Source organism: Limulus polyphemus, unplaced genomic scaffold (assembly GCF_000517525.1).
Source record: "Limulus polyphemus unplaced genomic scaffold, Limulus_polyphemus-2.1.2 Scaffold199, whole genome shotgun sequence".
NCBI lineage: Eukaryota > Metazoa > Arthropoda > Merostomata > Xiphosura > Limulidae > Limulus > Limulus polyphemus.
In genome coordinates, this window is record NW_013665809.1 from 341,608 (window position 1) to 352,552 (window position 10,945).

Sequence of the window (10,945 nt, forward strand, 5' to 3'; positions counted from 1 at the left end):
TTCTGAGAATACACTAACTAACGTTACTTATCGATATTTCTAGATTTTGGGTTATTAATGCTGAAAAATAATGAAACTGAACTTTGTATTGTTCACTTATTACTCTTGACTCAAGTCAGTTACTCCCCAGAAAAAGTACACTTTAATAGCTAGCATAAATACGCGCCATAAACCCATGACACCGTTATACTGGTGTAAATAAATATGGTTTCGATGTGTATGTATATGGTTTTTATTAATATTATTGTTACGTCTCCGTTTGTTAATTAAGTTTCCGTAACTTCGTTCCGACGAAACTTTAACGACACAAGTCTTTACTTAATAAAACTGGTTTATTCTTTCCGAATACAACTTTACGATACACTCAACTTCAACAATCGCGCTAAACAAACGCTATAACAACGAACGTGCTCAATAATACTTCTGACTGCAGATCAATTACTCACTGACTACACACACTTTACATTCCCCTCTTTTATATACCAGCCTACCCTATCTAGCAAACACTAGAGCATTCATGAAGAAACAAGATAGTTCTAGAAACTAGAGGGCGCCACAGCAGTCATGTGACTCGCTGACGCAACATTATTAACGAACCGTTTTTGTTTATTATACATTAGTTAACAAACAGAAGAGCAAAGCTGGCGCTATTCACGGCATTATATAATATATTGTCGCTAATGTTTAGTCGATCTAAAACTTATTTCTAATGATGTACAGAATACAAGAGCTGTTATTATATTCATTTCTATAATGCTTTTGTTGCGAATTCCTTAATTTTTTGTATGAATAATGTTATATTTGTAAGTGCAATGCAACCCGTACTTGGTGTTGTACGTTCCACAATTATTTATAATAATAACTAATAATAGTGTATCTAATATATGACAACATCAAATAATGTACTTTCTCTAATTCTTATCCCAAATATTAACAGATCGAAGTAAAGAAACATCATTAATAGTTAAGGAATGTATCATGAAAAACAAAACGCCATATTGAAACAAAGGTTAACGTAATGATGACCTCATGTTAGAAGAACAGACACAAAGCTCTTGTCTGCAATCAGTGTTGAAACACAGTTTACAATATCACTTTGTACAACTCCTTTTATTTATTAGACTTATCCTGCATTTACAATATTGTGAAAAGGCAGTTTCTTGACTTGTGCGTTGACAGTATTGTAACAGAACAATTTTTTTATGCTTGTTCTGCGTTTATAATACTGTAAAATGACAATTTCTTAGGCTAGTTCTATGTTAATAATAATGTAACAGGACAATTTCTTAGGCTTGTTCTGCGTTAACAATATTGTAACAGGACAATTCTTAGGCTTGTTCTGCGTTAACAATATTGTAATAGGACAATTCTTAGGCTTGTTCTGCGTTAACAATATTGTAATAGGACAATTCTTAGGCTTGTTCTGCGTTAACAATATTGTAGCAGGACAATTCTTAGGCTTGTTCTGTGTTAACAATATTGTAATAGACAGGTTCCCAGGTTGTGCTTTTCATCGATTTTTTTAATGTAGTTCTCTCTCTACAAAAAACATAATGATCAACAAATGTGTTTATCAATTAGTAAAATGATACTTTACGATTATTCTAGCACGTTTAATTTTTCGTGTGTTCTATCTTTCGACAAAGAATGCACGATTCGAGGAACGTTAGGCGAGTAGTTGCGAGTTCTTTTCGCAGATTGTCCATCACCGTGAACCGGCACTTCCGGTAGAAAGGTGTACTACTCACGAGGTAAGTTTCCTTGGCCTATATTAATATATATCGGCACCGGACTTACGAAGAAAAGTCTCTCGTCCCGAAGTCACGAGCACGAAGCATGCTCTAACATGTCCTGGTACTAACGTGATGTTGCAGTTCAAAGGGTTATAGGTAAATTAAGAAAATGATACCCATAATGTTCTTATTGAAAGTTAGAAAATGTAGACGAGATGCTTCCAAAACAAAATAGTTTTACGTATAGAAGTCAGCAGGTCATATTCATGACAACGCAGGAAAATTGAAAGTTGAAAAAAATTCTTGTCATTTGGATAATTAAATTGCCAAAAAAATAGAGGACACAGCATTTCACGTGAAATCTGACATAACGTCTATGATTAGCATACTTTCTATCAATATAAACACATGAGATAAACAAAAAGTGGTCACGACTAATGAGTGAAGACTATTAATTATATATTAGATGAAACATTCTAACACAAGTTAGTAAAACGAAACTTTTCACTGAATATGACCCCTTTTCTTACGCCCGTAAAATCTTCTGGTCAGCTGAACTTGTATATATTTCACGTTAGTGCACACACACACAAACACACATGCCTCTCCTTATGCCCGGGGTCCTTTAATTACGATACTATTACTTTCTTTGTTCCTATTAACAAACACGTATCGTCTCTAAATTCATCACGTTTGAAACTGACACGAGAAAAGAAAGGGTCTGAAACTTCGTGTTCGTATTCAAAGTTGCTTTGCTGGTATGCGCGGGCGGATTGGATTAGTGAAGATGGTACAAGAGTGAAGCAAAACCGATTTGTTCTTATCTTCTCACGGTCCGCCGCATTATCGGACAATCTATGAAATAAAACTGCACCTTAAATTTACAAAAGGATGTAATCACGTGGGTGCAGGTGTCCAACTGGTAGAAGCACGAGATGGGTTAAGTCGTGAGTTCAAAAAACAAGAAATATCCGCGTCGTCCCACTTTCTCCTTTCAAATGTCCAACTCTGGCAGGTTACTTACACATAAATACTAGGACAACACTAGATGGCGCTATTAATTGCAAGCACGTTTCGAGTTTTGAACCTGGCACAGCCACTACAAAATAAGTGGTGAAGTTTTTATTAAAGGTATAAAGGAGGCTTAGTTAGCCTTGGTGTAAATAGGAATACGTAATTTTAACCAGATTGCCTTTGCCGTATGTCCAAATACTTCCCATTTTCACCATTCTACCAGTTTTTCAGCTAGATACGGTTGTTTGGAGGGGGTGATTTCAACAAGTCTGACGAGCTGAAGAATTTGTAGGTGTGAATTCTAAACACGCGTATATGTCAAAAATGAAGGTCAAATAGAACAACAGCATTAATGAAATAAGAGGGATAATAAAATCAAAGTTCTCTCGTGACTTACAAACCTTCATTTGATTAAAAACATGCACACTATCTTACTAAACATTATTTTATAGGGACAATATTATATCTTACCGTTTCGCAGGATAACACTGTACTTTACTGTATCGCAGGGACAACACTGCACTATACCGCGTCACAGGGACAACATTGTGCTTTACCATAAAAGTTGGGAAAGAAAATCAGAAATCGGAAGACAGAAGCAGAGAACCGAGTTTAAAATTGTTCATTGAGCACTCTCAGTGCACGTTATAATTATGTACAAAGAAACGTGATTGTTTTTTCTGTAAATATTTGAATAATCTAATCAGAAACTAATTCTTTGACTTCCACGTTAATTGATCACGTTTAGTAACTAACAGATTGACTGGTACACAAGTAGCAAGTAACATGAATGCTGAAGGTATCAGTAGCAATTAACACTTTGATTGGCATATCAGTAGTAGCTAACAGTTTTACCTACACACCAACGCCAATTAATACTTTGACTTCTGTATCATATACACAGCAATTAATACATAGGCTGACTCATCAGTAACAACTAACACACTGATTGACACATCTATAGCATCTAACACATTGAATGACACATCTGTAGCAATTGACTCTTTGATTGACACATCTGTAGCAACTACCTCGTTGATTGACACATCTATAGCATCTAACACGTTGAATGACACATCTGTAGCAAATGACTCTTTGATTGACACATCTGTAGCAACTACCTCGTTGATTGACACATCAGTAGCAACTAACACGTTGACTGAAACTTTATATACGCAGAAATCATTAGTTTTATTTGTCTACAATAACTAACACTTTAAGTGGCACGTCATCCATAAAACAACAAACACTTTGGTTGTAGCTTCAACTACACAGAAACTAATAATTTGATTCAGTTTGTTTTGAGTTTCACGCAAAGCTACTCGAGGATTATCTGCACTAGTCGTCCCTAATTTAACAGTGATAGGCTAGAGGGAAGGCAGCTAGTCTACACTACCCACCGCCAATACCTGGGCTACTCTGTTACCAACGGATAGTGGGATTGACAGTAAAATTATGACGCCCCCAGGGATGGAAGGGTAAGCATGTTCGGTGACGGGAATTGGAACCCGAGACCCGCACATTGCGAGTCGAGCGCCCTAATCACCAGGCCATGCCTTAATAATTTGATCACTATTTTAATAATACGTCAACAAATATCTGTTGACATTTCATGTATACAGGAGCAACTAACTCTTTGGTTGCCGGTTTACTTTCACATTAAAAGTTTATGTACACATTCACCTTCAATTATACAACAACCAACATGTCACCAATACAACTACTATGACTTCGATAGACACTTTGTTTGTTTGTAGTTAAGCACAAAGTTACACAATTGGCTATCTGTGCTGTGCCCACTACAAGTATCGAAACCCGACATTCAGCGTTATAAGCTTCAGACTCGCCTCTGTGCTACTGGGGGCGATACTTTGCTGATACAATTTGTTTATTTGTTTGTTTTAGATAAAAAAACACATTGGGCTATCTGCTGCGTCCATCGCGAGGAATCGAACCCCGGATTTTAGCGCTGTAAGTCTGTTAACTTACCGCTGTCACACTGGGGGACTGCTAACACAGAAACTAACATTTAGTGTCATATCGCCTCCAAAACAATTCAAACTGGCCCCCAGTGGCACAGCAGTATGTCTGCGGAGTTATACCGCTAGAAACCGGGTTTCGATACCCGTGGTGGGCAGAGCACAAATAGCCCATTGTGTAGCTTTGTGCTTAACTTCAAACAAAGAAACAATTCAAACTTTATTTACCACTTCACACCCACACAAAACTAATGCATTCATTGATACTTCACATTATAACCTCTACAGAATATTTAAAACGTCACTTTACGTAACAACCAACACGTTACTAATAAAACCAATTGACACTTTGATCCTTTACCCAAACAACAACTAACAGTTGGCCTACACAACAATTACTACTTTACTAACACAACAAAACACTTTGATTGGTACTTCAATAAAGTAACAATCATTTTCACTGTTACTTCACTTATACAGTAACTAAGTCTCTGATTATCACTATATAAACAACTTGTCAAACGGAATCAACTTTAGAATTAACTCCTTTGTTGACCTTTCACCTACAGCGTAATTAACACTTTGATTGTCACGCCACTTAAACTAGAGCGCTTCATACGGGAAAAAACATATCGTTTTTTTATTATTTTTTTTTACAAACCACAAACATAAAAATACTTATATAAAACAAAAATGGTACATCTTGGGTGCGTTCGTTAATTAAGGAAATAAAACAAGTCTTGATCCGTAAGTTGTTAACCCACTTGGAGGAATATCTAACTCTCAGTCATTAACATCAGAGAAGCTCAGTTTACTAACAGCTACGTTTCTGACAAACAGAATTGTAGTATAGTCATTTGAGTCGAGATTAGCCGAAGACAAAATGACTTCAGATACCCTTTCTACTAGTTTCGTTTTATAAATTCATAAATTGTATCACATTTGCAGATTTTGTAATATATATATAGTGTTTTATGTTGGAATTCTTGGGCAAACACAGAAAGAAGTATCGTTGGTTTGATCTTTACATTTACCAATTCATTTTCCAAATATTTTATTTTGTCATTGATTTCCTTTTATTTTCTTTTTTGTATTTCTGCGATTGTACCATTACAGCCTTTCTGTATTTCTTCAGTTTTGTTGTTGTGATCCTTCTGTGAATCTCCAATAGCTTTATCAAGCTTGTTTTCAATCAGAGTTATCTTTGTTTTTAATCCATTTTTAAATATTACGTCTCTTTCTTTTAACTCTTCTCTTAAAATTCTTGTCTGTTACCTCTTGATCTTCATTTAATTTCCTTTATATTTATTCTTTTATTTCTCTTTCTTCTTGGTTTTCTTTTAATCTCCTGTCACATTCTACTAATTTTCTATCTTTTTTTTGTTCTTTATTTTTTTTCAATTTCCTATCTCGTTCTGTTTGTTCTTTTAATTTTCTCTTTCCTTCTTCTAGACCTTCTTTTAAATGTTTTATATCTTCTCTATCAAAGCTTTGATCTCACTTTGTAATCGTATTATCATCTTGAAATTTCAGTCAAAGTTCTATTTTATTGTCACCAATATAATCCAACTTTTGACATTGGTGTATTAACATATATTTCATTCAGATGGTTCTTTTGAGTTATTTAGTAAAAATAATACCATGTAACAATAACGAATAACTTACTTCTTCAATAATGTTTGCTACAGACTACGTTCCCTTGTAGGCCTCACTGAGTAACATCACAAACAACATTTAAAAATCTGACACTAATGGTATGGCTAACTCACAAATAAACTTACTTGTAGACAAAGAGACACAATAACTATTATTGTCTCACTCACTAATAACACTAAATTGAATAATTCACTGCTTCATTGATTCTCTTATTTCTATTATACTCCTTTTCTACTTACTGCACGAAATTTCTAGATAATAACTTCATGTTCCCTCAAGCAAAAAAACATTTAAATTAAAATAATGTAAATATTGCGTACAATAACATAAAGTCTTGTAACTCGTAAATGACCTGGCGAACTTCTTTTATTTAAAGTAAACCTTGTGTGTTTCTGCATAAATTAGAGAAATTTTTATAGAACAAATTATTTTAGTTGTTTCTCACCAGGAACTCTGAAGCAATAAAAACATGAATTTTTTTGAAAGAACCTTTTCAAATATACACTCAAAGAACATGGAGACATTAAAGTTTTAAATATGTTTTAACATCTGCTAACAAGATCGATGAATCTATACTTCGTTACTCCATAAGCCCCAAGGTGGCTCAATGATAAATCTGAGAAATTATAAATAATAATTAGGTTTTTATATATGCGGTAGGTAAAGCACAGATAGCCAATTTTATAGTTTCGTGCATAACAATAAAGCTGAAAAACATAACTCCATCAAGGGCGCACAAATTAGGAATTATTGTAACCAGCGAACAAGGGGGTGCGCGAGATAGGAATTATTGTAACTAGAGAACAAGGAACAAGTGCATCATATGCATTTGAAAGTATACATACACTAAATTGCAATAACTTACTTTCGGGAACTCTGGAAAAATTACATTTACAAACAAAAAGACTAGATTATTAAATATCTAACAAAACATTTTCATGTTGAAGAAGCAAAGAACATCGTCAATGTGCTTATAAACAAAATATTTCTAGAGAATTTTTTTAATTTTTCAACATAAATCAATTAATATGTTTTTAGTTTTAAGCTCATAAAACCTCAAAAAGAAGGAAGTATATGGGCTTGAGTATGTTATGTTAATAATGTTTTGAATATGCAAATCAGCAAGCCATGTGACAACCACAGCTGATGTAAAGTCATGGTGGGACGGCTTCTATCATAAACTATACTTTTGCCTTTCTTTTCGCAGTGTGTGGTGCCATTAAAAATGTATCACTTTTAAAAATGATGTGTAACAGCCCTTTCCAACGCAAACTATTCATACTCCCAGATCGTAAAGATGTATTCAGATAGGGGATTTTGAATTTCCAAGATGGGGCTATCCCTTGTAATTAATAATATTAGGACAAAAATTAATATGAGTCAACTTAGGGTAGCAGGACCATCAAGAAAGAGACCTGTAACAATTGTATTCCAACCGTGTAAGCAGAGTGGCATCTTGTAACAGGTGATAATCCATAAAAATAACGGTCATTGAGAAAAGCCGTCCACAAGTTCGGTCAACAGAATATGGGCTCACAAAGAGAAGGCTTCGAGACGGATAATGGTTGAGGCTAAATCTTGCCATTTGCCTTGAGGTAAACACAAGTGTGAATATTACAACCAGAACAGTAAGATAGACATTAGCATGAATTGATCTCAATAGACGTGTAGATGTTTGAAAATTGCTGATAAGAAAAGGTAAAGAAAAGAAAATGTTGAAATGGACATCCGATCACAAACAGTTCAATGAAAAAAGCTGCAGATGTGTGTTCTTTAAAGATGAATCTAAGTTAAAATTGTTTGGTAACAGTCAGCGATAGCTTGTTTGACAGCGGAGAGGAGAATGGTATTGTAACCAATGTACAACATCTACAGTAAATCATGGTAGGGAATCAGTACAAGTTTGGGGCTGCATCTCAGCGAAGTGTTTAGTGACCACACAAAATTTATGACACCCTGGTTGCTTATAAGAACAAGAAAAATCCGCTATTCCATCAGAAAAGTTACTCGTCGTGCGTAGATTCAAATTCCAACAAGACAATCGTCCTAAGCCTGCTGGATATGTGATGAAATGATATCTTGACGGCAAAAGAGGCTGATGGAATACTTACAACCATGGCTTAGTCTGCACAAAATCCCAATATGAGCATTATTATAGCTATATGGGCCTGTGTAAAAATTGATAAAGTCAAAAGGTGGGTAAGTTCGTTGAATTATAGGTTGTAATACGGGACATTTGGAAGAATATGCTACATTCATACACAAACTGTACGGCAACGTGAAAACAAGGTATACTGATTTGTGTAAGTTCGAGGGCTTACATACAAAAAATAATTAAAAATACCAATGACTTCTACAACTTATTCGCTTTTCTTTCGCATTTTTTGTGATTGCGTTTTGTATCGTTAATAAATTTTCACCATTAAGTTGTAATTACTCGTTTGTGTGTGTGTGTGTTGTTTTTTGACGCAACACTACATAATGTGCTATCTGCGCTCTGTCAACAATAGGGGATCCAAACCTTGATTTTAATTCCGTAGACTTACCGCTGAACTACTGGGGGATGGCTCATGTATGTACGTTACTTGTGTTTTTTTTTGTTGTTGTTGTTGTTGGTGGTGGTGGTTTTTTTTTCCAAAATTGTATTCATACTGTATACTTAATGAACACAAAGTTATGAAACTAATTAAAAGCCAATATCTTATGTAAGCAGAAGTATGAACTAAGTTAATATGCTATTAACTGCACTTCATGTTATACAGCAGCATATATATTTTATATGGTACATTTTGTTACACTGGCCAACAGGCTTAGGTTTCATTTGCATTAATTATAGTTGTATAATTCTATTTTATATTTTTTATCAACACTCTTTTAAGTTTCCTCAGCGCATGCATAGATGAAGCCACGTGTTGATCAATTTCAAGAATCGCGGTTTTTAGCGTAAAAAGCTTTCAAACATACTACTGAGCCATCGGGGGCAATCAAGTATATGATAATTTTCAAAATTTTATCTTCAGCATTTTGCTAAGTCTTTGGGCCCCACGTTTATATGAAACCATATGCTGATAAAAGCTAAAGTATCTTCTGAGAATAATTTTCAATATTTTATTTTACAATTTTTCGATAGATGGCAGCGTAATCTACTATTTACAAATGTATATTATCTAACGTTGAAATATTTATTCTATCGAATATTTACAAGCAAGATGTGCGATTAATGTCAGACGATTAGGTTAATGGTAGGTCAATCTTTCTCCTTATTTATATTTCATTGTACTTGTATCCTATTATTTATTGAGTTTAGAGTTACTTTAGATTCGTGTTCTTTACTAATAACCACCAGTGCCAAATTGATATAATTTTGGTGTGTAATTTCATAGTCTTGCATTAAACTTAGATGTTTAGCGATGTAGTTAGGCACTTTGATGTCACTATTAACTTCTTTCAGGCTGGAAATATTTTGATTTGTGTCATACTTATTCCTTAGATAAAATAAGTATATTAAAAATGTTTAGAATAAATGAATAAAATGTATTAAACTTTATTCAGTGTACTTTGCTTTTTTAATCAAAATCTTATTCTAATTATACTTTCTCTTGTTATTATAGAAATGCAATTTATTCTATAACCGTTCATAACTTAATATATATTTCTTACATTATCGTCTTTGTAATTCTAGGTAATAGTTTCTACGGTCTCACAATTCCTATTGATTTTATATATCGAGTTATCATTAATTTAGAAAGATAACCAAAGTTAAAAATGGTAGTTCTGGAAATTTTGTGGAGAAGATATTTTTCGTAGCACATTTGACCAATTAGTTTTTGCCAGAACTTTGAAGACTGTAACACCTTTCAGGGCCTGGCATTGCCAGGTGGTTTGGACGCTCGACTCGCAATCTGTGGGTCGTGGGTTCAAATCCCCCTCCCACCAAACGTGTTCGCCCTTTCAGCCGTGGGAGCGTTATATTGTGACGATGAATCCCACTATTCGTTGGTAAAAGAGTAGCCCAAGAGTTGGCGGAGGGTGGTGATGACTAGCTGCCTTCCCCCTAGTCTTCCACTGCTAAATTAGGGATGGCACTTGCTCCCCTCTGGAAAATGAGAAACATAATTATTTCTTTATTCATTCAGCATATGTATATGAATTTACTAGTTTTTTATTTATTCACTTCACAATTTCACACTACTTTGTTCTCCTGGAAAATTTTCTGCTGACGCCCATGATCGCATGCAAACGTACATAGTTTCCACTTCGATGCAACTCAGCAATAAAATAATGATATAATTTATTAACTATTTGAAAATTATTCAAAAATACTGCTTGAAAAGCTGGAATCAACAAATAAAACAATGTTTTCAGTGAAATTGTAGCTACAGTAACTGTTACAATAATAATAATGTTACATACATATATTACTGTGTCTCGTGTGTGATGTTTGTATGTGTGTGTATTTATCAGATTCGTTTATATACGTCATAAATATATTGTTACGTCTCCGTTCGCTAGTTAATTTTCCGTAACTTCGTTCCGACGAAACTTTAGCGACACAAGTCTTTT